Raw genomic sequence first — 25,832 nt, 5'->3', positions numbered from 1 at the left:
ATTTTAAATTTTATACGGGGTCCGAGTGAGACAAATGGAAAGGAAAGCAGCTAAACCACTTATTAGAAAAGGAGCGTTTCCGGCTGCAGACAGTCGCTGCAGTGATGCCCATCACCTCTCAGAATAAAAACGAATGGCAGCACGCAGTTCCTGGGGCAAAAGGGCACCACGGTGGCAAGTCACACCTGTGTGCATTTGACTGCACTCTCCTCTGCACTTGCTTTTTCTTTTTTTTCCCTTTGGAGGGGAGTGCAGGTGGGTAGCGGCTGGGCATGGCTGCCTGGCACCGTGGGCTCAGTCCTGCGGGCTCAGTCCTGGTGCCCATATCCGGCCAGTCTCCATGTTCGTCCTGAGTTCCTGAGTCATTTTTTCTTGCAGTTGACGACAATTTCCTGATTTCATTTTTTCCTTCAGGACACTAGGACAGCTGGTTATTGACATATGAGCTTTCATAGATTTAAAAATCTCAAGTGATTCTTCCATAGGATGTAGACATTTCCTCATGGGGCCCAATTTTCCAACTGAAGTGTTTCGAATCTCCTTAATGGTCTCTTTCTCTTTTTTCAGTGTAAGATAACGGGTGCTATGGCATTGCTTACCATGAAAAATCAAAGCCCCCAGATGACCTTCAGCATGGGGCCGGCTGGCCCACACTGGCACCTCTTATCGGAAGAATGTAGATTTGTCTGTATTGACCTGGATAATTGACCTCCAGGATATTCGGAAGTGGGAAAAGCTACTTGTAAACAAGATTATCTAGCACTACATACTTGTTTTTTTTTTTTTTTTAAAAACACACAGATTCAAAACCTGTGTGTGTGTGTGTGTGTGTGTGTGTGTGTGTGTCTGTGTGTGTGTGAGAAGGAACAGAGACAGAAGCAAAGGCGGAGACGCCGCAGCACCACCCACTGGCGTTGACCTGGGTGGCTCAGGAGGGGAAGGGGAGAGGGAGAGAAGGCTGCTGGGCAGTGCTTGACCTTCGACGTTCTCAGCGATTCCCCATTTCCATCCCGTCCACATCCAAAGAGGTCTGGAGGCTCCTGCTAATAGCCCCGCTGCTTTAAGCCTCCTTTTCCCAAACCTGTCCTTCCCACAGCTGCCCTGCCCTGCTTCCAGCACCCCACAGAACGCCTGAGGACTCTACATGGATGCCACTGAAACCACCATTGCAAAATTATAACTGAGACGTGAAAGAGATTTGACTGAACCAACTCTATCTTGTTCCTAGCCTCCAAGTTGCACCTGTTCATTCCTGAGCATAGGCTGAAATAACTCTGGGAGGAACTTAGTTTATAGTTTAGCTTTGAAACAAAGAGGATACAGCCCTTTCCCAAAACAAACTCCCTTCCTTCCTGGGGCCTCCACTGCCTTTGCAGGACTAACAAACTAGCAAAAGATGATTAGAAATTTGGTTTAGAAGTCAAGCAGCTGGAGGCTGCAAGATTTTGACGCTCCCCAGATTGCTCTTGGGGATAACATCACGGTTATAAAACCTAAGATCAGTGCTTGAGATATTTTGCAGACCCTAAACTCAATAATCACCTGGCATCACTCAGATCAATAAACTGACTCATCTGGTCCTGCGGCCACCCCCAGCCCAGGAACTGACTCAGCACAAGAGAACAGCTTCCATTTCCTATGATTTCATCTTCGACTCCACCAATCAGCACTCCCAACTCACTGGCCCCTACCCACCAAATTTCTTTTAAAACTCTGATCCTCGAATTCTCTGGGAGACTAATTTGAGTAATAATGAAACTCTGGTGTCCCGCACAGCTGGCTCTGTGTGAATAACTCTTTCTCTATTGCAATTCCCTCGTCTTGATAAATCTGCTCTGTCTGGGTAGCGGGCAATGAGGACCCGCTGGGTGGTTACACAATCGTTAAGAGGCAGGAAACAGAATCAGGTGAATAACCAAGGAGGACAGGGAGGTGGCATCAAGCTTCTGGAGCAGGAGTTAGAATGGAGGCATTGGGGGAGATTATTACTTTTTCTAGGTAGATGATCTGATTTGTTAAAGTAATAAAATATCAACTTTAAATTAATGAATCAAATGAATTGCTTTGAAATGTTAAGGGTGAAGGTCCTTCGAATGCCACAGTTCTACTGCTCACCACAGCCTTTGACTGCTTAACGGCAGTAAACCCCAAAGCCCCTTAGAGCAGAGGCTCCTGGCTGCCTTTAAACTTTCTCAGTCCCAGCCCTGGAATCAGTTGTTTTTCCAGGGAATGTGCACTCCTCTTTCATGTGGAGAATGAAATTTAAAAGCCGAAGTGTGGGTGCTGAGTGTGCTCATTGCTTTTGGGAAACAGCGGCTTTTGTTGCTGTTCCAGGCTCCTTAAATGAACAGAGCTAGGGAATGTATGTAATATACATGTGTGTCTTTCTACCTAGTATCTGTCTAGCATCTATCTCTGTCTGTTTCACTAATCTCTCTCTCTATCATCTATCTAATTTATCTATGTATCATCTATCTCTGTTTAATATCAATCTCTATCATCTGTCTAATGTCTATCTCTAAACTCTATCCATCCATCCATCCATCCACCCATCCATCCATCCATCCATTTCTCTCTCCCTCTCATCTCTCTGTCTAATCAATCAATCATCTATTGTTCCCCAAAACCTTAAGTTCACATGGATATTTAATCCCAGTGTTGTCAGACTTTCTCCTTAGTTCAGCCAAAAACCAGGTTCTCGTCACATGACCCAGAAAGATTGGGCTCGCGGACACATAAAAGGGTGAGAAAAATGGAATTTATTGGGTGAAAAAGGAAAAAGAGAAGAAGTTTCAGCTGAGCGAGAGGGAAGCCGGGAAATTGGCTCCTGTCCCATCACACAGGAACTCAAGAGGCTGCGCTCCTTCCCTCTGCAGACGGCTGGCAGTTCCCTGGTTCTCCCCGTGTGCAGGCCGGTTGGAGGCTCTCCGGGGAGCCCTTTTCACTTGACTGTCTCACCAGGCCAACCTACAGGGCTCCTTCTAGCTTTCCCCCTTTCTGTGTTTGTAGCTCATTTCTTTGAGATGAGGATCCTAGCTCCTATCACTCTTACATGGCTACTTAGGTGGTCAATGTCCCTATGCATAACCCACGTCCTCTCACTGGCACTGCCTCCTCCCTTACGCAGGTGCTCTCCTCCCCAGCGCCGTGCTCCCGCACCTGTGACCTGTGCGGGGGCTGCCCCACCTGGCCCTACCAGACATCATCCCATGTGGGCGCCCACCTCCCCTGGCCTGGGCTTCGCCCTGCTGTGCTGGGTTGGTTCCTGCCCCTCCCGCTGTGTGGGTGTCTTCCCCACCTCACCCGGGCTCTGCCCGCCCCTGCCACCCCGTCACGTGGACATTGCCCTTATTCTGCTGGGGATCCAGCAGCTTGTATCAGGCCCCTCCTGTGGTGGAAGCCTCCCCACCCCACAGGGCTCCTATGCCCCTTCCCCACCTGCAAGGACGCTGCAGCGCCACCCACCGGCGTTGGCCTGTGTCGTTCAGGAGGGGAAGAGGAAAGGGAGACGGCCCTCTGGGCAGTGCTCCATCTGAGACGTTCTTAGCAATTTCCCATTTCCATCCCACCCCAGGTCAGCATCACATCCAGACAGGTCTGGTGGCTCCTGCTGTAGCTCCGCGGCTTTAAGCCTCCTGTTCCCAAACCTGTCCTTCCCACAGCTGCCCCGCCCTGCTTCCAGCACCCCACAGAACGCCTGAGGAATCTACATGGATGCCATTGGTAAGAGACAGGAAACAGGCTGAGCATGGTGGCTCACGCCTGTAATCCCAGCACTTTGGGAGGCTGAGGAGGGCAGATCACGAGGTCAGGAGTTTGAGACCAGCCTGGCCAACATGGTGAAACCCTGTCTTTACTAAAGATACAAAAAAAATTAGCTGGGTGTGGTGGCGCGCACCTGTAATCCCAACTACTCAGGAGGCTGAGGCAGGAGAATTGCTTGAACCCAGGAGGCAGAAGTTGCAGTGAGCCGAGATCGCACCATTGCACTCCAGCCTGGGCGACAGAGCGAGACTCCGTCTCAAAAAACAAACAAACAAACAAGAGGCAGGAAACAGAATTAAGGTGAATAACCACAGACGGAGGAGAGGCGACATCATCACTATTTACTGATGTGTGGATGGAGACATAAAAACCTCAGGAGAATCAGCCAAAAACTGCTGGAACTAGTGAGGAAATGCATCAGGATGGCCGTGTATGGAAAAGTGCACATATCATCAGTAGCTTTCTTATAAACTGACAGAACGTGTTCAAGAATAAAATGAGGGAGGACTGTCTCACAATCACCCGAGCCCTAGAGGTTCCAGGGGGCTGGCTGCCCAGAGGTGGCTGTGAGAAACCCTGTCCTGGGTGGACAGCAGCATCCCTGAGACGTGACTCTCAGTTCATGACTTTTTTCTTTTTCTTGTGAGAAGCAAACAGGGCTAGCAAATGTGGCCACTGTCTGTGGTCATTAGCAGACAGTAACATTCACGTGCCCCTTTTTAGCAGATGAATTCTATATTAACAAGAACTAGAACACGTACTATTGGGTCGGTGCCAAAGTAGTAGAAAGGGGAGAAAAGTAATTACTTTGCACCAACCTAATACTTACACAATTCCTCTGAGAAATCTCTCTCCGCCCAGAATTTGTCCTGGTGGTTTTCAGCATTCTTATTAAGGAACAGAGAGCAGAGAGGGAGTTACCCACAGAACCTGCTTCAGGTTGAAGTGAGGAAATCCCTGTCTAGGAGGCCACAGCTGAATGGAGCCCACAGAGACTCCCAGTGGGTGTGGGCAAACCCCCCAACCCAGTTTGCTCCCAGGAAAGGGGCTCCTGAATGGCCCAGACGTTTGAAAAAGAAAAATCTCAGCAGCCCAGGGTATTAAAACAATGTGGGCAAATACTTGAATGCCGTTTGGCCTTACTTTGGGTAAAGGAAAAAGGAAATGGCATGGTCGTCCCTCCCCGCGGGTGAACGGCTGTCACAGAGCATCTCCACATGGTGAACTGGATGTTACGCTGAGCCACACTGGACCTGTCTTTGTCTTGCTTGTTAAGGAGACTCTGAGAAGCGGGTCCTCAGTGCTTCCAGGCAGATCCTACAGGCTGTGTTGGTGGGTGGAGGAGAGACATGGGGGCCCAGTTGACCATAGAGGATGGTGACCTGGTGGACAGCAGTGTCCTCAGGTGGGAAGCCAGGAGAAGCAAGTTTTTAGGGCAGATGGTGAGTTTTGGTCATGGTCAATGGGAATGTTGGTCATGGTAAATGGGGGGGTCCTGATCCACTGAAGCTGCCAAGCAGGTCTATTCCAATGACACACTTAGGGACTGGGTAAAGGACTGCAGGGCAGGCCCATGGGCCGGGTGGACCGGTGTGAACTGGACTTGCCCCCACCCATACCGAGGGCTGTGTGGATGCTTTGGGCCTTTTGCGGTCAATGTCAGACTCCATATCCAGAAGTCCTCAGCACGTCTGCTTGTTGCCCTTTTTCCAGTTCATGGTCACGTGAGCAAAGTGCCACGGACCCCCCAGGGAAAGGATGGGGGACTGCCATGGCAAAGACTTCCCGTAATGTCACAGGATCCTTCCCTCTGGGGAAGACCACCTTCTGCGTCAATCGGTTTGGGGTCTGAATATAGGCTTAAGTCTAGGAGCAGAGCAAGGGACTTTATTTTTCCTGGGGAAGCCACCCTTTGCCTCTGGCTCCCGTTCTTGCTTGTTATGGGCCATAAGTGCCCAGCAGCCCCTCTCCCAGCTGCCTGCCAACTTGCCCCTGGAGCTGCAGGCTCTATTATCTATTCCCACCCCTCCACACAGTGCAGCTCCTGCAGACACACCCCAGGAGGATTCGAGGATTGGCCACTTCAGGGGAGTTTTAGGGCCCATTGGAAAGAGGCAGGCTGGCATATCCCTTCCACAGTAAAAAGCAACTTATGGCACTTTTTCCCCTCGCCACAGAGAAGGAAGCAGGTTGCCTGGCAGGTCTCCCTTCTGGGCTCCTGCTGGGTGTCCTGACTTCGTGGCTGAGCCTGGCCTCTGTCACTCTGTGGCCCCACCATCCCCATGGATGTCAGTGAGCTCAGCTGTGTGACTGCCTCCTACTGTGCCTGGTTTGCAGGGGACAACCCTAGTCAGGCCTCTCAGTGATGCTGCCGCCCTTCTTGCCAGCAGGTTCCAGATAGCCTGGGGGCATACATGTCCTCTGGACCTGCTCCTGAAACAGCACCTTCTCCCCACACCTCAGATGCCCATCCCAGCATGCTCACTCCCCTCAGCTCTCCCTGCTGCCTGCCAGGCCAGCTCAGGTGTCCCCACCTCTCCAGGTTGGCCGTCATTTTTCCTGGCCACTCTGAGCCATCCCAACAGCAAGCTTGTCCTGTCACCTTGGGGTTCTTGCTACAGGGTTGAATCCTGTGTCCCCGAGTGAAACCAAGTTCATGGGAGGCCATTATTTTGGATGAGCCTTCTGCACGAGCCCCCAGTGGACCAGACCCAACCAGCAAGAAGGCACTTGTACTAAAAGCCCTGTCATCGAAATGAACTTTGAAACTGGTCAGTTTTCAAAAAACAGCAACAGAAACCCCCAGCAATCCCAGTCAACCCGAGTCAGCATAATAAGGAAGTCGCCTCTGTATTAACAATACAAGAAAAATAACTTTGAAGTGACCAGTCCACTTTTTTGTTCTCTTTTCTGTTTCCTTCAGTCCTTTTTTGCCTACAGAGCTGACTCCTGTGATGGGCTCACATGCATTCTATTGCATAGCACAAGGCACTGCCCGATTCTGAATCACAAATAAAGCCAATCCCATCCTTAAACTCAATTTTGTGATTTTTGTCTTTCAATGCAAGACAATGCCCCAGTCAGTAAGTTTCTGCTCCCCTGGTCTCAGCACCCCAGGCCCGGTGGCTCCAGCTGAAGCAATTCCTTCCTGCTGGCCATGTGGCTCATTCTTGCCCTCCTGTAAGTACACAGCCTCCTTCCTTATCAGGCCCAAGACAAACCCAGGACCATTTATACTAAGATTTAACTGTATCAGATGGCAACCAGGAGACAGTGTGGGTGCAACTCCTGAGGGGCTTCCATTGCCTCGTGGGGCAGTGGTCCCGGCACTGGCAGAAGTGCCAGCTCCTATTAGGGAATGGTGGGGCACCCCTGCTAGCACAAAGGGGCCAGAGGGACCTGCAGGGGACTTCTGGGGGCAGCCATCCATGTTTCAGGGTCCCAGGGTGTGGGAATTCACTCAGGGTGGTGGCAAAAATATTAAGGGAAAAATAGTAGAGCAAGTTATAGAATATAGTGTCAAACCCCTTTGGAAGGCCCAAGGATTTTTTCATAGTTTCAGTAAAAGTTTCAGCTGAAGGCAGCCTAAATCCCCCTTACATTTAGTTAATAAGTAAAACAAATAGCTAGGGTATGTGGGGGAGTTTATCTAACCAACTTGTTTACTCATGTGGTCTTAAAACTAACCTTTGAGGCAGATGGCCCTCTTGGGGGGAGGTCGACCAGAGATATTATCCACTAATAGTGTTTGCTTTGGCCATCGAAACCTGGCCTTTAATCTTTCTTTACAAGTGTGTTGACTTAAAGCCTCTGTTATTAAATCTATACTGAATAAATGGGGAGAGGGTGAACTAGTGAGTGTCCTGTAGCTGTGATCTCTCTCTGTGAGTGGCTTATGACCCCTCGGCCCACTTTTTCACAGTATTCTGTGTGTGAGTGCATTTATTCATCTGTTGTGCAGCTGGGGTCTGTGGGACAGACCCCAGCAGGTGGTGACCCCAATGTGATGCCCAAAGTGGGGTGACCTCAACACCAGGGTCCCCTCCCTAGAGCCCCAAACTTTGCATGGCAGATCTGGCTTGGTCAACCATGCAGAGGGCCTTGAAGCTCTGCACCTGCTCAGCCCACATGTGAGGGCCTCTTTGGAAGCTAGCACAGAGGCCCGACGGCTTTCCCATGAGTCACAACTGCTTGTTGACCCCCTCTGCTGGGTGGTTTTCCCAGGTCACCACCGCTAGAAGCTTCAGCTGGCACCAATTCCAGGAACTATGAGCATCCTGCCTTTAACCAGGATGGCATCCTTGTTATCCTCCTGGCAGTGGATGAGCTGGTCCCAAATCCTCCTCTGACTGCCTGTTTTCTTGGACCATCCCTGGAGCCATTTGTGGAGCTTGGGAGCTCTGAGGAGCAGACATCAGCAAAAGAGTAAAGCCGGAAAATCAGGGGACATGCTAATGGGAGAAGTTGGGGTGGGCTGCAGAGAGGCAGGGCAAGCTGTGGGATGGTGATGCCCATCAGAGGAGAGCAGGGAGAGGAAGGAGGGTCTGAGGAGGGGCTGAGTCCACCAAGCAGGTCTCAGGGCAGGTTAGCCTTGTTCTGGTGAAACTTGGAGCCACAGTCACCTGTCAGGGGAGACCCATCCCCCAGGAATGGGCCTGCCTCAGTGTCCCTGGCATGTTCAGTCGTGGCTAGGAGTGGCTGAGGGACTTGTTTCAGCACAAGTGTAGGGAAGGATTTCAGAGCACATCAGCGAAGGCCTGAGGGGTCACTTCCTGCAAACAAATCTAAAAGGTGAGTTCTCACAGCAGCCACTGTCTCACTGGGCTATAGCATCTGCTTCCAAACTGAAGGAGCTTCTCTGCAGACCTGTCTGTCTGAAACCACAATTTTGACTCTGCCTTCTTTCTCCCAATTTGATGACAGATCTGCAACCAGAATTTGCTCTTTCTTCTGTTACCGTCACAGTTGAGAACTAAATGATATAATTAACATAATAGGTTGTCATATGCTAAAAAGGATAAATTAATGTTTTCTACTATTGCTTTTGGTAATTTCATCACAAAATCTTTGCCCACGCCTATTTCCTGAATGGTATTGCCTAGATTTTCTTCTAAGATTTTTATGGTTTGGGGTTTTACATTTAAGTCTTTAATCCATCTTGAGTTGATTTTTGCATAAGGTGTAAGGAAGGGGTCCAGTTTCAATTTTCTGTATATGGCTAGCCAGTTTTCCCAGCACCATTTATTAAATAGGGAATCTTTTCCCCATTGCTTATTTTTGTCAGGTTTGTCAAAGATCAGAAGGTTGTAGATGTGCGTCTTATTTCTGAGATCTCTTCTGTTCCACTGGTCTATGTGTCTGTTTTGGTACCAGTACCATGCTGTTTTGGTTATTGTAGCCTTGTAGCATAGTTTGAAGAAAACTTTCTTAACATCATATTTAATGTGAAAAACTAAATGCTTTTCCCTAGAATTAAGAACAAAGCAAGTACACCTGCTCTCACCACTCATTTAACATTGTTCTGGAAATCCTGGCAATACAATAAGGCAAGATAAAGAAATAAAAGACCTTCAGATTGATAAAGGAAAGAAATAAAACCTTTTCTATTCATAGATGACATGACTCTTTGTAGACAATTCCATAGAATGTATGCAAAATTTCCTAGAACTAATAAGCAAGCTTATTAACATCATAGGATGAAAATCATTTTATAAAAAAATATTTTTTTAATATTGACACTAAACAATTGGAATTTGAACTTTAAAAAACAGTACCATTTATAATGGTTCAAAAATAAAATACTTACGTATTAATCTAACAAAATATGTTTAGGATCAGTATGCTGAAACTTATAAGAGGAGTTGAAAGAAATTAAGGATGACTTAAATAAATTAATAGATATTCTGTGTTCATGAATTGGAAGATTCCATATTATTAATATAGTCTTCTCCCTAAATGGATCTACAGATTCAGCACAATCACAATCTAAATTTTAGTAGGACTTTTTATAAATATCAACAAGCTGATTTTAAAATAGTATCAAGAGAAACAAGAACTATAATAGTCATAAGATCTTTGAAAAAGAACCAAGTTGGAAAGCTCCATGAACTTATTTTAAGACTTAATATAAAGTTGTTATTATGAAGACAATTATGGTATTAGTGAAAAAATAGATCAATGGAAAAAACAGAATCCAGAAAATAGACCTACACACATTTGGAAAATTGACATTTTATAAAAGTACAATTTCTTTCTTATTTCTTTTTGTGTTATGTTCTATAGCTATTTTCTTTGTGGTTAACATGGGAATCACATTTAACATCCTAAACTTATAAAACTCTATTTTCAATTTGTACCAGTTTAACTTCAAGAACATATACAAACTCTGCTTCTTTACAACTCTTACCCCCCTTCATTTACTGTTGTCACAAAATTACATCCTTATAGTTTGTATGAGAAGTGTTCAGCCATTATTTCTTCAAATATTCTCTGTGCCCATTTCTCTCTTTCTTCTGAGACTTCCACAGTGTGAATGTTGGTCTGCTTAACAGTATTGCACAGGTCTCAAAGTCTCTGGTCACTTTTCTTCAGGTTTTTTTTTTTTTCTGTTGCTAAGATTTGATAATTTTCATTGTCCTATCTTTAAGTTCACCAATTATTTCTTCTGCCTGCTGAAATCTGCCACTGAATCTCTCTGGTGAAATTTGCACTTCAGTCATTACAGTTTTCAGCTCCAGAATTTCTTTTTGTTTTCTTTTTAGGGTTTCTATCCTCTTTTTAAATATTTCCATTTTGATCATACATTGTTTTCTTGCCTTTCTCCATATCTTCTTTAGTTTTTTGAGCAAATTTATAATAGTTATTTCAACATCTTTGTCTAGCAGATCTGCCACCAGTTTTTTTTCAGAGACAGTTTCTGTTGTTTTATTTTTTTTCCTTTGAATGTGCCATACTTTCATTTCTTTGTATGCCTTGTAATGTTCCAGGCAATCCTTCACATTTCCTATACCAGACTTGGAATTAGTTATTTCTCTAAGGAGCCCTGGCTCATTTTAGTGGGAATCAGTATTTATTAACACAATTGTTAGATGTTAGGGGTGCCTATGATCTCGATTAGTCATTATTTTCAGGTTTGTTCACTGGCCAGCACTAGCACCGTGTAGACCTACACAGTTTTTGTTAAGCTGGTTTATCTTACAACTGCACTTCCTTGCTCCACTCCAAAAATTCGTTTCATTTACTTTAACATAATTACTTATTTTCTGTATCCCACAGAACATGCACAATAGTTTCAGAATGCTACTAAAACTATAACCAATAATGCAAATAGCAAGAAACAATATAAGGCTTTTTTTCCCCTCTAGGAGAATGAGAACAATTCTTTTGTACAGAGATTGTATCTCACTAGGTGGGTGAAATTAAATTACTGTGACTTAAAGTCCTTTGCATGATGCTTCTCTACAGGATAATCCACAGCCTGATACATGGCGAGATTCATTTGTTTCATTTTGTTTTTGATTCTAAGGGATTGCTTTCTAAAGTTTAATGTTGCTTTAGATACATAAATTATTTATATCAAATCCGTAAGACAGATATATTCAATGAAGTCTAACTTCTAAACCTATTATCTCCACCCTATTCTTCCCCTTTTCCTATAATACTTAATATTTTATTGTTTATCCTTTCATTTAAAAAATATAACACACACATTTCCCTTCCTTCTTAGACAAATGTACCATATCATACACATTTTTCTCCATCTTGCTTTTTATTAACTTAATAAAATATCCTGAAAATCAGTAAGTAGTATATAGAAATATCCTTATGCCATTTTATAGTTGTATAGTACTTCATTGTATATTTGGTATATTTCAAAAATCAGTTTCGTCTTATCAACATTGGGTCATTTCCAGTCTCTTACTATAACAAACAGTGTTGCAATAAATAGCCGTGTGCATTTGTCTTTTTGTCTTTGGGGGACAGAGTTTTAGAGGTGGGATTTCTGGGTTAAAGGGAAAAAGTATATGTGTAATTTTGCTATGTATCACCCGATTTCTATAATAGGGTTGAACCACTTTGCGTAGCCCCAGCAAACGTATGAAAACAACATCCCCTCTACATCCTCACCAACAGAGCACGTTGTCAAATTTTTGGAGTTTTGCCAATGCAATAGGTGAGAAGTAGAATCTCAGATAATTTTAATTTGCATTTCTTTTAGAACGAGCAAGGTTAAGCATCTTTTCATATTGTTAAAAAGTCATTTTTATTATTTTTCTGTGAACTTCCTATTCACATTCTTACACTATTTTTCTATGGAGTTTGCTTTGTATTTTTTAACCTCATGGTTTTGAAGCTCTTAATGACTTCTTTCCTGTGACAAAGGATAAAATATTTCTCAAATTAGTCATTTGCTTTTCTCATTGCTTCTGCTTTTTTGATATGCAAAACCTTTTTAAAATTTTTATGTAGTCAAATTTATCCTTCCTTTTCTTCATTGCTTCTGGATTTTGAGTCATTGTTAAGGAAGTTTTCCCACTCCTGGATCATGGAGAGTTTACTCATGTTTTCTTCTAGCACTTATAAAGGTTTTTATGTTTACAGTTCTATCTCTTATCCATTTAATATTTATCCTGGTGTGTGGTATGAAAAATGTACAATTTCATGTTTTTTCTTATGTTTAATTAGTTATGCTAACAAATTTCACTTGTTAAAAAGTCCATCACAAAAAATTAGCTGGGTGTGGGTGGGACCCGCCTGTAATCCCAGCTACTCGGGAGGCTGAGGCAGTAGAATCGCTTGAACCCAGGGGGCAGAGGTTGCACTGAGCCAAGATTGAGCCATTATACTTCAGGCCGGGTGACAGGGCAAGACTCCATCTCAAAAAAATAAATAAATAATAAAATAAAAAATAAATAAAAAGTCCATCTTCTCCCCATTGACTTGAGATTCTGTCTTTATTTCACACTATATATGGGTCCATAGTTTAATTTTTCCATTTGTTTTTATTGGCTTATCTATTCATTCACTAATATCACACTGCTTTAATGAAAAATAGTATAGTTGGTACATAGAGCTCTTTCTTGCTATTCTTCTTTTTCAGAAATTTCCTGGCTATTCTTACTTGTTTCTTTCTTCAAATGAACCTCATGATCAACTTATGCAGCTCCATAAAAAAAAAAAAACATAGTGATAGTTTTACTGGCATTACATTACATCTATATATGAATTTAGGGGAGAACTAACATCTCAGTGATGTTGTGTTTCCCTATTAAAGAACATAGGATGTCTTTCTAGAATGTTTTCTAGTTTTTTTCTATGAGCTTCCAACATCACGGAAGATGTAGAAACATACTGCTCAGATCTCCCCTTGTTGGAATTCACTTGGGGTGGCTGGCAAAATATTAGGAAAGTTATAAATTAGTCTCAAACCTCCTGGAAGGCCAAAAGGTGTTATTGGGACAGGCCAAAGATGGCTGGTCCATTACATTAGGGAAAACATAGGGATGATAAGAGGCTTTCCCAGTTTAAGTCTTTTACCCCACATCCCTTTGTCTCTACTCTGTTTTCTCATTAAACTTCGTGCTGGATGGCCCTCTCAGAGGGAGATCAGAGGGCAATTGCCCGTTAATAGTGTTTACTCTGGGCCTAGCACCTAAAGCTTTTATCATTTGTAAAACCACTCTTTTAACCGTGTTAATTATCCACAAGCATGTTGACTTAGAACCTCTGTTATGAAATCTTTTACTGAATAAATGTGTGGATGTACAGGAGGTCTTGGTCGATTGGCTGCAGGTCACCCTCTGAAAGCAGCCAGACGTCCTTAGCCCACTTGAATCACTGAACCAGGTGTGGGAGTGCATTCATTCATCTGTCATTGGGTCAGGGTCTGCAGGACAGACCTCCACAGGTGGTGGTCGACATCTCATCCCTTCAGGAAAAGACTTTGCCCCGTTGGGAGCAGGTGGTCTGCTGACAGCCTCCACCAGTCACTTCTGTCAGGGTCCACTTCAGCTTTGGGGCCAAAGGAATGCTATTCTCAGGGCAGCCGCTGGCTCTTGCCTCAACAAGGCCATCAGAAGAGCCTGGACATTTCTGCCCAACCTAGAATGACTCTAACAGGCGACCCTTGCTCCAGATCTCCCTCTGTGCCAGAGACAGAGCGGTCTGAGTGCGTGGCCTGTCCTATCTTCCTCCTGCCCTTTGACCTTTTGCACTCTGAACTCCATCTTGTCATCTGCTTCCCAGGAAACCCACACTGCAGCAGACATTTATGGCTAAGTTTAAGTGTAACCTTAGGTAGGAGCGTTATTCACGTTACTACTTTTCTTGCCTATGGTCAGAGGATGTTGTTTGCACAATTTCCACTCTTAGAAATAGACTAAGGTTTTCTTTGTGACCTAAGATACGGTTAATTTTTATGAATGTTCTCTCTGTCACACTATTATTTAACATTGTTAAATATCTAATGTCAATTATCTGAGGAAGGGAAATGAGGCAAACAAATTAGAAAGGGGGAGGTAGCATTATTCCTACCAGATGTTATAAAAGAACCAGCAGAACAATCTATAGAAACACTAGGTAATTTAGAAATGTGGCTGTGTAAAAACATTAATATATACAGGTCAACACCCTTTAAACACATATGCAAAAAATTAGAAGCATAATGTGAGGCAAGTTATACAGCTTGTAAACGTGTGTATAGAAAGCGTTTATCTACCCAAGTATGTGTGTCCATGCAGAGACTCTCAAGGAAGACATGACACTGGCTGCTTTTGGGAAGAGAGAGAACTGAGAAACCCAAAAATACTTTAGGGTGAGAGCTGAAAGGTAATCATGGTGACCCTTCCCTTTGCTCCACGGAAATATTAGGGTGCCCAGGATATCAGGGTACCTAAGAAGGAAAGAGATCCAAGAAGAAAGTCAAGTGACAATCAGAATGGAAAGAGAAGTGCTCTGTGCTTGGTATCGGAGCTCTGAGACTCACCGGAGGTGAGGACCCAGGAAGGATGGGGGACAGCAGGAGTTGGAGAGACCAGAAGGAATTTGGGCAACTCTTGAGCTCTTTCCACCAGAAAGAAGAGGCCATTTGGAGGGAGGATTATAGCAGTCCCCAAAAGCAGATTTTATTCCTAAAGTTATCTTTGAACAGACGGTGTTCGTGTACCAGTTTTCCTGAAGGAACTATAGAAAACAAGCTGGTGTAGTTATGTCTGCAGATTAATGATAAAAAACATCAGTTGGGAACCATTCTAAGGGCTGAGCATTGTTTGAAGACTATATTTTTTTGAGGCAGAGAGAAAATTCGTGTGTTTGCTCTTGAAGCTTTAAAAGCTTTTTTATGCTCTTGCACTAAACAATGTTGTTAATGGAATGAGAATTTTTTCCCCTCTGATAATGGTCTATTATTGAGTCAGAAAGAAACCAGCATCTTTAGAAATGCCACGGTTTCTCTTAGCCAGCCCTGATTCCTTCGCTGATGGAGGTACCTGAGTGTCTAAGTGGTATTGCCAGACCTTTTCTTAAATGTGGAAAATGCACAGCCACTTGGAATTATCCTGACAAACTGATGACTTTGAAGAGGAAGCGCAGCCACAAGCCTTTTTGCCAGCACGGAGAGCTGAAGTGATTCCTCAAGCTGCCATTTGCTGGTGCTTCCGTGGAATGCTGCTGGGCTTGGAGCCAGAAGTCTTTAATTAAGCCCTCGGTTCACACTAACTTGCTCTGTGAACTCCAGTGAATCACCCAACCCTCTTTTATCTCAGTTTCTCATTCTTTGGAGAGGAGCATAAGCATTCCTATCTCACAGGATTGCTGCAAAGTCTGAAAACAAAATCCCATTAAAATCAAATAGGACGGTGGTTGGTGTGAGGTAAGGGTCTACTGAACTGAAATATGGGCGTGTTTATGTTTCGGGAAAATGGCCCCCACACAGTGGTCCTCACTGTCTCTCTTTTTTATTTTTTGAGACAGAGTCTTGCTCTGTCGCCCAGGCTAGAGTGTAATGGCACAATCTCAGCTCACTGCAACCTCCCCTTCTGGGTTCAAGTGTTTCTTCTGCCTCAGACTCCCAAGTAGCTGGGATTACAGGTGCCTGCCACCATGCCCAACTAATTTTTGTATTTTTAGTAGAGACAGGGTTTTGCCATGTTGGCCAGGCTGGTCTTGAACTCCTGACCTCAAGTGATCCACCCCTCTCGGCTCCCGAAATGCTGAGATTACAGGTGTGAGCCACCGTGCCCAGCCTCATTGTCTATTAAGTTCACTTGGGAAACTAAGACACAAAATCCTAACCAACACAGATCCCTGTGCCTGTTCAAACCGCCAGACCCCACTTCAGCATCTGGGGCCACCAGTCTAGAGGGTTTGAAGCTGCAATACTGTGACCAGCAGACAGGCCTTTAACTGGGTGCAGCTGCCAGGCCAGTGTCAGCAAAGATGGCTGATTGTATTGCGCCATAGAGCACTGCACGGAAGTGCTCCTAAGAATTTATCATCTCAGGATGAATCTCTTCTTATAACCTCGAGAAATGAAACATCAGTATTGTCAGAATGTAATTTTCGAACAGATGCAATTTATACTAATCACTAGCCTGGCTGGAACTTACACTGTTTTACGTGGTATTTTATCAACACTGTAGAAAGTTCTCAAAAAAAGCCCCCCTAAGGAGTTTTGGTGCCCCTGGGCGAAGCTATCTGCTCTGAAACTTCCCACAAGGTAGTTACTTCAGCCAACTCCTCAAAGTCTGGAGGGTGGCCCCACACCAAGAGCTCTCACAGGAATCAAAGTTCAAATCCAGCCTCCCAAGGAGGAACGGTCACACCAGAGCTGCCCCTGACATTTGCAGGGCCAGGGTGAGAACACACATCCACATGTCAATATCTAAACATTATCCACTGGCCTTGTGTGCTGTCAGTGAAACAGGCCTCATTCTCCCAAGTCACCAAGTCCAGTGACATATGTGCCAAGAAGGTAAGGTTTGAATTTAGAATCCCTGGGGTCCACAGGTTTCCTGTGGAAAGGTGGCTGCATAGTGGCTGCGGGTCCGGACTGCCGCTGCCCCAAGATTCACTTCTCTCTCCACAGCAGGAGCCACTGCAGGCAGCCACAGCGTCACAAGCAGCTGCCCTCAGTTCCTCCTTAGGCCTGGGGGTGCACACACCCACGTGTACCCCTCTGGGAGGCCGGGCCTGAGAGAAGGCCCATGCAGGCCTGAGACAGACTTGGGGCCATTTGGGCAGCAATTCTGGGATGCTGGGCCCCTGGAGCGTGGTCCAGATGGGCAGGGGCAGGGGCCCCAGGTGGGCACAACTTATGGGCCTCTGCCCACGGGGAGGGGAGTGACCGAGGAAGGTCAAAGCAGGAAGGTCACTAAGACTGGGACTTGGGGCAGCATTCAGTGGCAGTGCTGACTTAGCAAAGCAATGGATGCCATGAGGGGTCACTCAGGGCACAGAAGCCTCACCAAGGGCTCCCGCATGAGGTCACCGCAGTGCCACAGGGCTGGGGCTCAGGGATGTGCTCCTGGTGGATGGGAAACAAGATCTGAAGGAGGGCTTCAAAGATGAGCCACAATTGTCCAGGTAAAAAGGGAGTGGTGGGGGGCGGTTTAGACACAGGCAAAATCTTGTGCAGAGGAATGGAGATGTGAGAAAATATACCATGTTCAGGGAAACTGCATCTGATTCTTGGCAGCCAGGTGTGTGGGTGGGTGGACGCTTAGGGGAGGCTGAGAGGCAGCTGTGCACGGGGTACCTGCCCAGGCCCTGTGAACAGCACCACAGAGGGGATGAGAAGCTTGAAGCACTGTCATCAGTAGACTAAACGCAAAACTATAAATAAGAGGAGAGGTCGGAGTGTCCTTGAGTAATGCGTATTTTCTCACATACAAAAATACTCTTACAAAGTGAGCAGTTGTCACTGTATCTGCAAAGTCTGTGTAACAGAATCTTACGGTATAGCCCAGATACTGAAGCCATCTGATGCATTAACGTTAGAGATGTCACATTAATTTTTGTTTGTAGTTGTATTTTTTCCAGCTATGGACTAACACAGAAACTCAGTTCCTGCGTGGATTTTGTTTCTACAACCTGCACATGCTGGATGTTTTTGTAGCACTGGGAGATTTTATGAGGCTTTGCAAGGCACAGTATTGTTCCAAATAAACAAATCCAAGCCTTGCCTCAAGATATTAAGGACAAACAGCACAGAAATCTTTCTTGTTCTCATTTTCATTTATATTATCTGACAGAGTTGTAGGAGTGCTTATTAGTGGTATGAATCTGAACAGCAGAGGCCCCTGGAGGGGAGGAAGATGTGAGTTTTGAATATGACTTTTCCACCCAGCAAAATGAGATGGAATTTGAATCCATTCTAATCCACTTCACAGGACATACCTATTGTCACTGTGCAGTAGACCTCCTCCGTGATGACTGTGCTGTTGTCACTTAGAGTGACTACAGATGAAATGGCACAGAGAGGCAAGGAGAGGCGCTTGGAGCCTCAGAAGGCAGGCTGTTCCTTACTCAAAACCCATCTGCCTTTGATCCTGGCTGACTTTGTGCAGATGTCCACCGGCCCCCAGAGGATGCAGGGAAGGCCGAACCTGGCCGCTGAGGCTCAGCCTTATCTGGGATGGATTTAGGTTTGGGATGAGAGACAGCTCTGGCCAATGGGAGCCTCTCTTCTAGCCATTGCTAGATTTGGAGGTGATGCCTGGACAGCAGCCATGATGAGAACTGGCTTTAAGACAGGTCAACCTGCTAAGCGTGTCAAAGCGGGAAGGCAAAAAGAGCTGGGGGCTTCGATGAGTCATTGAATCACTAGGCAGAAAGTTTTATTAGGTAAGATGACACATTTTTGTTCCTGCAGCTGACAACATTCTCACCAATAGAGGAGGAAATGACCTTTTCCTAATCTCTCCATATCTCCCTTCTTGCTGGATCTTTATGCACATTGTAATGTCATAAGGTTAAAAGCGAGAGAGGTCAGCTCAGATAACTTATTCTCTAGCCTAATATATATTATCTTTGTACAAACAGACAGTATTCCTACTGGGAGCTAGTGTGGTGGTATAAAATGAGCACTGGACTGTGAGTCCAAATACTTTTATTTTTCAGACTGAGTCTCACTTTGTCACCCAGGCTGGAGTGCAGTGGTGTGATCTCCTCTCACTGTAACCTCTGCCTCCTGGGTTCAAGCAATTCTCCTGCCTCAGCCTACCGAGTAGCTGGAATCACAGGTGCGTACCACCTTGCCTGGCCAGTTTTTGTATTTTTAGTAGGAATGGGGTTTCATCATGTTGGCCAGGCTGGTCTCGAACTCCCGGCATCAAGTGATCTGCCTGCCTCAGCCTCTCAAAGTGCTGGGATTACAGGCATGAGGCACTGCGCCCAGCCCCATATACTAAATTTTAGTAAGTTCTGCTTTCCCCAAAAGCTCTGAGTGAGCTTGTGAGGGACACCATGCCCCCTCTGGCCTCAGTGTTCTCAATTGTAGAAAGACAGGCTTTGAGGAACACTGTCTCTGGGGTCTCTTCTGGCTCTTCCTGTGGGTGATTCTAGAACCCTTCACCCCACGTGTATGCCCTGGATCGCGGGCCTCCCCCGACAGCACTGCCTGCCCCCTCCGCAGCAGGGAACTCAAGGTTTCTCCCTCTGTGCATTTCTGTGCCAATGGAGGTGCCTGGCCTCTAATATTGGAACCAGTGTTAGGCCCTGAGGAGATGCTTCCTTTGGGGTTTTAATCTGTGTCTTGTCTTTCTGGGGATTTGGGCATAGTACTAGCCTGAGAAACTAACTCCACTGGCTGAGAGGTGTCGTAGGAACAGATCATTATGTCAAGGATGTTACCACATAAATAATGGCAGGTATGTATAGAGTAGTGCTCTGACCATCAGTATTATCCCCACAGGTGTTGTTCCTCGGTGCAAATAGTGTGTGCAATGCCCTTGCAGGCACACACGCTTCCTACTTGCCATACATTTTGAAGAAAGCGGTGTTTCCCAAGAAGGCGAAACCTTAGGGCAGGCCTGGCCTCGTTGATCCCTGCTGGCACCCAGCGCCAGTACCTTCAGAGCGAGACATGTGTAAGTGGAACTGATCACAGTGAGGTGAATGGGAAGGACTCACAATCAGTTCTTGGTTCTGGGACTGAGAAGAGTTTGGTGGCCCCTGATGACCGCCTCCCCTCATCTCCTCCACTGTCTGCCCTGTGCTCTCCACCCACAGCCACGGTGACCTTTCTTCCTCGGCTCTAAACGGCCACTCTCCTCCTGCCTCAGGACCTCAGCGTGAGCTGGAACCTTCTCCTGGAGCACGCCGGCCCGATTAACTCCCACTCATCTTTCAGGATTCATCAAATGTGCGTCTGGTCAATATGCGCTGAGTGCTGACTCCATGCAAGGCCCAGGGATAGGGGTTTTGAAGCCTTCCTTGACACCTCACCCCAGAATAGAGCCAGACCTGGTCTTTTCCTTCGCTGAGTCCATTGCAACTTGCAACAGCGTATTGGTGTGATTCTGCGTATGATTAATGTCTAGACCATCAGACTCCTGTGGGCGGCCACCCTGTCCACGTGTTCTGCATGGGGCTGTCAGCACATAACTCAGTGCCTGGCACGTAAGAGGCAGTCAATAAACTTTTTTTTTTTTTTTTTGAGATGGAGTTTTGCTCTTGTTGCCCAGGCTGGAGTGCAATGGCATAATTTCGGCTCACCACAACCTCTGCCTCCCCGGTTCAAGTGATCCTCCTACCTCAGACTCCTGTGTAGCTGGGATTACAGGCATGCACTTCCACGCCTGGCTAATTTTGTATTTTTAGTAGAGACGGGGTTTGGCCATGTTGGTCAGGCTGGTCTCAAACTTCTGACCTCATCCACCCGCCTCAGCCTCCCAAAGTGCTGGGATTACAGGCATGAGCCACCATGCCTGGCCAATAAATAGTTAAAGAGATTTTGTTGTAATCTAGTCAACCAGCAAGACACAGATAGGCTTGTCTTTGAACGGGGATTTTTGTGGGTAAAGAGAACCCTCGCCAAACTACAGATATATATATATATCTGTGGCGTTTTTACCCCACCCAGTGATTAAAAGTATATGTGACTGTGGACCTGAATGTGCATCTGTGGTCTGAGACAGAGATCCTGGTCTAAAATATCAGGGATTTGTGTATTTTAAATTCAAACTTCTTCAATCTTTACTCAGTCTTCTGACCTTAAAAAAAGCGCCTGCGAAAATGTCAGGCTTTTGTTTGTCGGGGAGTTGGTGGGTGTTGAAGCTTCCAGAAGGAGCCTGTGTATTCTCTGCGTGGGGAGGAGCGTGCCAGTTGGCTTTGTTCTCTCAGTGGGAAGATTGTTCTGGAAGCCAAGGAGGAGATAGACAGGTATTCCACAGGATTAGTCAGAGAGAAGTGCCTCTGTCGCAGGGTTTCTTCTTGTAATTGTTCACAGGAATCCTCCGTGTTTGGAAGGATGAGTGAAATGAAACATTCATTTTATTTGATTGAATGGAAGCAGCTGGAGCTTCCTGGGTGAAGCAGCTATTGATCAGTTGTGAATTTAGGTTTTCAGAGAAGAATTAGGTTGTATTTTTTTTTTTCATTGTAATCATCAACAGATTTCATGGACAAAGCTTACACTAGAGACTCTGCTGGCTCTTTCTCTGCTCGATCGGGACCACGCGGCTGCACATTTCTTTGGGTGACTCTTTCTTCCTTTCAAAGCACTAGATCATTCCGTCCTTGTGACAGCCCTGCGCGAGGTGAAGACCCATCTTACAGAGGAGGAAACAGGGGTAGGAGGACGTTACTTGGCTGCCTAGTCTCACCCCACTGCGTGGTACACCGGGACTTAGGATCGAAGCCTCTACCCTCTTTCTATCGCCTCCTAGTGCTCTATTTTCTTTTGAAACCGGGATAAGATGTGAGAGGGTGGCAGGGAGAAATTGTGGGTGGACCACAGCAACCTGGCAGCATGGCTCAGTCCCCAGGCTGAGACGTGGTTCAGTGCAGATTGCGGGAGGCCAGAGCCTGAGAAAGCAGCTGTCGGATGCTCTGCAAGATGGCTGGACCCCACCCTTGAGGGAAAACGACAGCAGCAGAAGCAACGATAACAACGTCTCTGCACGTGGTACAATTCGGAGAAGGAAGCGGGGTTTCCTAGTGAGGACACAGCTGTGTGTAGCTGTTCAGCAAGGGGCAAAGCTGAGCCCTAAATACACTCTCCAACTGTGAGGGCGCTTTTAGCCCACCCAGTGATTACATTTTAACAAATATCTGCTCTTTAAAGTTTTGCATCATATCTAGCTGGGATTTTAGGTGTGTGATTCGTAATCATCCATTTATTCATCAAACTGATATTCTACTGTTTTCACAACGCAAATGCCGTAAGGTTAGAGCCCTGTAGTCAACAGGTGTAGACCTGCATGTTACAAATATTGCGTTGGTGGAGTGAAGTCCACGTGTTCATTCTTTCAGTACTTCCTGAACTTGGTAGCGGACTCTGCTGGCCAACATTTTACTTAGCATCTTCTGCACTGATATTCATGAGTGGTATTAGTGTGTATATCTGCACCATCTTTATCAGGCTGAGTTATTCATGTGATACTCACGCTTCCTAACATGGATTTAGAATATTTTTCTTCATATCCGGTGTTCTGCATTCAACCCTCAGAAAAATTTGAAGTTATTTGAAGCCCCTGCTTCAAAATAACTGTAAGTTAAAAGGGGGAAAAAATCACCAAATCAAAGCATACAAGCACACAATTTCTCATGCTCGTGGCCTACCTTCACCCCGCCACAGGCCTCGTAGCAAGCAAAGGCAGACCGGGAAAACTTGAAGGAAGAGAGAAGAGGGGAGTTTAATGAATGGTTCCAAGGTTGATCTGAACTCACCACCAGAAGGGCGACATCCACCCTCCATCTGAAAGTACTGACAATCTGGCTAGATCACAGTGTAGACTGCAAGGAAGCGATTGGCAATTATGTGCAGTTTGAAGGAATGGTTTTCAAAATGCGCAGCTCCTGGGGAGAAATAGGCAAATATGAAGGAAGAGTGTTCTTTTGAAATCAGATGATGAAGGGCAGAAGCCACAAAAAGGGGAGGTTTAAGGTCCTAGAAGGCTGAAGAACTGAAAATAAGAGAAGACTCAAACACTCCCTCATCACCAGCATGCGAACACACACGTACACACACACATGCACAAGCAGACATGTGCACACACACGTGGACACACATGCACACACATGTGTGCACACAGAGACGCACACATGCACATGCACACACGCACACACACATGCATATACACACACATCTGCGCACACACACACGTGCACACACACACAGAGTCCACTTATGTATCTGGACTGTACTGACAGAATAGAATGCCGTTGAGGTAGGAACCTAGTAAAACTCGCTGATATAAAAATGAACAAGCGGGAGGGATGGGAGGAAGGGAAGTGAGGGAGTGAGGCTGCCGTCGCTGCTGCAGCTGGGCTCCAGCTGCCTCCCACTGAGGGTACTCAGGAAGGCACAGTCCTAGACATGCCAGGTGACATAGAGGGGATGCTGAAATCACTGGATGACAATGGCATCTTGTCCCTAACTTTTACCCATTCCACTCCTGCAAAGGTCACTTCTTGGTTTGCAGCCCGCCCCTCCATTTAAATGTCAATATAAAAATAATGGACAACATATATTTTATTCATTTTATGCAAATTATGATTCAATTTAATGCATCTTGTTTGTTTTACTTAATTCTTACCAAAATTCTGAGGTTCTCCTAGCCCCATTCACAGATGAGGAAACCAGAACTCAAAAAGCAGAATAGTTGATCCAAGGTCATGAGGTCCTTGTAAGTCAGTGGCAGATCTAGAACCTGGTCGAGTCTACCTTCCTCCACGCCTCTGCTCTTAGCTATCGTACTGCGACATCCCCCACAGCCATCATCATCAACGAGCACGATATGGAGCCATCATCAGTAATGTACACCCCAGTATTAGCAATTCACATCTCTTTAGCGCTTTACAATCTGTGAGGCACTTGGGTGTATACTATGCTGCTTGATGTTTATTACAGCCCTGGAAAGTAGGTACCATCCCCTGCAATTTTACAAGGGGGAAATTGGTGTTCAGATATTTGCTCAATGTCATCTAGCTAGTAAACGGTGGGAGGGTTGGACTCAGTGAGGCCTCCCAGCTGTCAAGTTCATCTTCTATCCACCACAAGCAAGCTTCCTGAACACCTAGCTGAGAGCAGGGTATCGAGGGAATGACAGTGTGAAGATATAGATATTACACACATAGGTATATGCACATATATACACATGCATACTTACATATATGCGTGTGTGTATACTTAAAGTAAATTTGTTTTTTTGAGACAGAGTCTCGCTTTGTCACCCAGGCTGGAGTGCAATGGCACAATCTTGGCTTACTGCAACTTACGCCTCCCAGGTTCAAGCGATTCTCCTGCGTTTTCCTCCTGAGTAGCTGAGATTATAGGCACCTGCCACCACATCTGGCTCTTTTTTGTTGTTCTTGTTCTTGTTACTTTTAGTAGAGACAGGGTTTCACCATGTTGGCCAGGCTGGTTTCGAACTCCCGACCGCAAGTGATCCACCCACCTCGGCCCCTCAAAGTTCTAGGATTACAGGCGTGAGCTACCACACTTGGCCTTAAAGCAAAGTTTTAAACTAAAGAAAAACCAAATAAAACATTGAATGTAGTTTTACTCTAAAACTTAAAAAGCTTTTTAAAAACTTTTTTAAAAAGCCCAGTTTAAGATTAAGTTTGGATAAGGACAGTGACCCCGATCTGATAGGATAGGACTAAAATAGTTATCAAAGGCACAAATTGGATTTGTCCTGTGCTCAGCTGACTCTGAGCTTTGCCTCTGCTTTACTTTCAATATGGAACACTCCTCTTTTCCACCTTATCTGTCAAAACAGAGCTCATCCTTCCAGACCAAGTGTAAACATCACTCCCGTCATATTGCCTCTCTTAATCTGCCAGCAAGAAGGGAATTCTCCCTCTGAGTTTCTGAGCACTTTTTTCTTCAAAGTTAAAATTAATTTAACTTTATTATTTTTACTTTTTAATTTAAGTTCATAGAATGTACAAAACCTTAAAATACAATTTATAAAATTGTTGGCCGGGCACAGTGACTCACAACTGTAATCCCAGCATTTTGGGAGGCTGAGGCGGGAGGATCTCTTGAGCCCAGGCATTTGAGACCAGCCTGGGCAACATGGTGACACCCTGTCTCTACAAAAAATACAAATATTAGCTACCGAGGAGGCTGAGGTTGGAGGATCACTTGAGCCCAGGAGGTCTGAGGCTGCAGTGAGCCATGAGCCTGCTGCTGCCCTCCAGCCAGGGTGACAGAGCGAGACCCCATGTCCACAAAAAAAGTTACTTGATAAGTTGAAACAACACTGACAAATTCTGCATATCACAGCATATCCAGTGTTTCCTTATATAAATGCTAAATTTGATGGGTTCTACCATGCACATATTTTATGAATACTGTATCTTTTAATTAAAGGCTTTATTTTGAGATAATTGTAGGCTTATAAGCCATTCCAAGAAATAACACAGAGAGATCCAATGTTCCTTTTATCCGTTTCCCACTGGTAATGACATCTTACAGAACTAGGGCACAGTATCCCAACCAGGATATTGACATTGGTACAATACATCCAGCTTGTCCCGATTCCTCATTTTTCCTTGTACCCATTAGTGTGTGTGTTTATTTAGTTCTGTGCAGCCCTAAGTTCATGGGTACGTTCACATCCCCTTCACAACAATCAAGCACAGAACAGTTCCATCTCCACAAGGATCCCTCCTGTTGCACTTTTATAACCATGCCCATCTACCTCCAGCCTCCCTCCAGCCTCCCTCCCTGCCACCCGTCTCTAACCCCTGGTGACCAACAATCTGTTTTCCACTCTATAGTTTTGTTGTTTCAAGAATGTTATATAATGGAGTCAGACAGTGTGTGACCTTTTGGGATTAGCTTTTGCATCTGAGCTTTTTGTAGAATGGCAATCATTATGCTTCAGTACTGCTTCTAT

The 25,832-nt window shown here is 45.4% G+C and overlaps 1 long non-coding RNA gene across 1 annotated transcript; it reads left to right on the top strand.

Annotated features, from left to right (window-relative positions):
- The first annotated feature begins 18,763 nt into the window (after positions 1–18,763).
- On the top strand, positions 18,764–20,869 carry LOC135269654 (uncharacterized). Its single transcript, XR_010337888.1, has 2 exons — positions 18,764–19,004; positions 19,676–20,869. It is a non-coding gene; the product is annotated as an uncharacterized LOC135269654 (long non-coding RNA).
- The last annotated feature ends 4,963 nt before the right edge of the window (positions 20,870–25,832 follow it).

Source organism: Aotus nancymaae, unplaced genomic scaffold, assembly GCF_030222135.1.
Source record: "Aotus nancymaae isolate 86718 unplaced genomic scaffold, 86718_ANA_hifiasm-v0.15.2.pri h1tg000057l, whole genome shotgun sequence".
NCBI lineage: Eukaryota > Metazoa > Chordata > Mammalia > Primates > Aotidae > Aotus > Aotus nancymaae.
The sequence above is the reverse complement of the archived record's forward strand: the minus strand, read 5'-3'. Positions and strand labels throughout refer to the sequence as shown.